Raw genomic sequence first — 3,384 nt, 5'->3', positions numbered from 1 at the left:
AATTAGAATTAATTTGGAAGTGGGGTAATTGATTGGAAAGTGATATACTCTTTTTTATAATGGTGTGCAACTTTGTATTTGTTGACTTTATAACTCTGCCGGATTGTGACTTGCATTCATATAATATCTCAGGAAAAAAGTTTGTCTTATTTTATATTGGTCAGTATCACCTACATATTCCTATTTTTTTTTTAGTTCAAAGTTTAATATTTAGCTTAAATTACCGACATGCTAGACTTAGTTATGTTACGTTCTGCTTGGCATACTAGGCCATTTTCACGTTTACTTTGGTTTGTTAGACGTTATTCTTATGTAATTTAGTGAAGCATTGAAATTCATTCAAGTTATCTATCCAATAAAGGTTGCTGAATAATGAGTCCAATATATAAAACAAATCATTTTGAAGTTGAATTCAATCATCAACCAAAAGACAACTCATTTATGTGGTAAGATGAATGAGATCTCTTCATCCTTAACCAACGTAATCCGCGTGATCTGTATTAGCTAATGAATCAATTAGTTTCAAACACCTGATGATTAAAAAGTAAAAACGACCATTAAATTAAACTTGTTTCTCTTCTGTTTGGTATTTGTGTAGTTATAGATTAATTCAAGATTTACGATGTTTAAGTTCCTTCGTTGCCAACAGAACTTTAGACCAATTGTTCAGTATTGAATTATGCAATTTGTACTAATCTTTTATCAACCAACCTTATTGTATACGTGATTGTTTGATTTTACGCAATTTTAGTTAGGAGAATCATTACATAATTTTGAAGCAATTCAGACCAAAAGCAAATAGAGAATATGCCGAATAAATAAATAAAATTACAAAACCTAAGCCACAAGAAGATACTGCCAAATGAAAACGGTAGAGGTACTGGTACAAAATCAACTTGAGCTCGTTTAGATTCTAAGGGCCAGTTTGGTAATGTGATATGAAATCATGATTTGAAATTATGTGATGAATTTTGTTAAAGTACGCGTCCTAATAATTGCTATCTGTGGAACAAGTAAGTAAACGTGGTTCACAGAAGTAAACAGAACACAATGTTTTTACGTGAAAAACACTCGGCTCAAGAAAGGTGAAAAAAATCACGATCTGTACCTCTACAGGATTTAACCCAACTTCACTAAAATACTTGAGCCTCAACAATCAACAAAATTACAAGACTTCTTGTAACCTAGGAATTAAAACTTCTAACTCCTATCACTACAAAAACACTAATCTTCCCAAGATAAGTGTTCCCAAATCTTCGAGTTCCCAAACTTGAAGACAACAACTCCTAACTCAGTTTATAGATTACTGAGACTAGAATCAATGACTCACTACAATACAAGAACCTAACTGCTACATAGTTTATGACCTGTTAAGTAAGAGACTAGGTTCTTCTTCAAGTATGTGAACTGATATGCTGATTGTTGATTAACTTTTTAGTGCGTGCGTGAGCGCTGACTTTGAGTCACGTTTGTTGTCTTTAAGCCAACCTGTGATAGAGTCCTTTTTGATGTTCAATTCTTTCTCCAGTAGAACTCTATCAGTTAACTCTTTTTCCTTTTGTTGCCCCCTCACCTCTCCTAGATTTGATAGAACTCTTTTACTTCAAATCCTCTTCTTACTGAACTCCTTGATCAACTTAACTTCTTCAAGATTTCTTGTCTAATCTGACTCAGCTTCTGATGCAATCAATGTTATCTATGCTTGTCTTGAACGCAGAATCACATCATCCAAACTCCTGTGCCAGCTAGACTATTTCACCTTAAATGGACCAGCTTCTTCAACACGTTTTATTCACATGTCTATCATCAAAACTCCTCATGCCTTAACAAATATCCCCTTTTTGATGATGACAAACATAGTAGCTTCAACATTACAGAATCCTGACATACTCAAGAAGGAATTAAATAACAGAATCACAGTAGAATGAAACAGGTTAGTCCAATTTAGTTATAAGCATTGTATAATCTGTTCTTTCCCCTTTTGACATCATCAAAAAGCTGAGCCATCAAGTGAAAATTGTTTAATAATTCATGGCCACTGGGGCTATCACTAAAATAAGCAAAACTCAGAATAAGAGATAACTATGCATTGAATTAACCAGAAATAGATCAAGTGAAGCAAAAGAGGTCCATTTCATGCACAAAAAAAAACAGATACAATTATCGTTACCCAGTAAAACAAAAAGAGAAACAAGTAAAACAGAAGAACAACATAGTGAATAGGCCTAAGGGACGAAGAAGGATTTTAATTAGAGGAGGTGCAGGGGATAAGGGAGGTCAACTTCCTAATGATATCAGCATTTTCAGCTCGTTCCTTATCCAAGATTGCTGTGAGAGATGCAATTTTAGCTTCAAGAACCCTCTTTTCATCTTCATGAACAGCCTAGGCAGCCACAAATGCAGCCTGTGCACCCTCTAGCTCACCCTGCTTTGCCTCTAAGGCATTTGCAACTTCTGCATAGGGTTGTCAGCATGTCTCATGGTAGCAAGTAACCTAGCATGGTTCAGTTGTCCAATTACATCTTTAGTCGTCTGCAAGGACCATACTTTGACAGGTACATGAAAATCATCGAAAATGAATGCAAGCCAGAACTGGTAGGGCAGAGCATGACCATTTGTATCTTTGACCAGTACCCTTTGCATATGCTTAATGATGAGTAGAGGAAGGTCTATTGGAATCTCAAATTCCAATAGTTCCATCAAGGTAAGATCAAGAAAACTTGCAACTGTGCACCTTTCCTGTCTAGACAAGGTCATTTTGTGAACCACATCAAAATAGGACTGATAGAGAGGGGACATCTCATTTTTCACGACTCTACGATGAGAAGAAAGAAGAAGATTCCAATAGAATTTTTTACAGATATCAAGAGCTAATGGAAGATTATCAAGATGCGGCCAAGATCCCTTCACATAATGACTCCATCCTCCAGTAGGAACACTGAGAATTCTGCCCAGATCAGTAGGATAAAGATTGATGATTTTCCCATTAACAGTGGTTGAGATCATTTCCCCAATTGCAACTCTATTTGTATAAAACTTATACACCTCATTTTTACCAAACCTTCTCTGATGATCACCTTGAAGAAACAAGTATGACCACCCCTGAGCTGTCAGTTTTGAAACTAACGTATCCATATCAGGACCCCCAAAATCAGTGACGACTCTTTCTCTAGCCATCTTTCATTTCTGAAAGTGCAGAACATGGTCTGATTGAGAAGCTTTATCAGCAACAGTATCAGCATGAATATCATCATCAGAATTAATGAAAGTAGGAAGAATAGGAGGAGTATCAGGAAGATAGTTTGAATTTGAGTCAGATGGGTCAGAAGAACCATGTTTGGGAACTTATTTCTTTGGATGTGAAGTAGATTTTGGAGAAACTTT

This window comes from Capsicum annuum, chromosome 8, assembly GCF_002878395.1.
Source record: "Capsicum annuum cultivar UCD-10X-F1 chromosome 8, UCD10Xv1.1, whole genome shotgun sequence".
Taxonomy (NCBI): domain Eukaryota; kingdom Viridiplantae; phylum Streptophyta; class Magnoliopsida; order Solanales; family Solanaceae; genus Capsicum; species Capsicum annuum.
The sequence above is the reverse complement of the archived record's forward strand: the minus strand, read 5'-3'. Positions refer to the sequence as shown.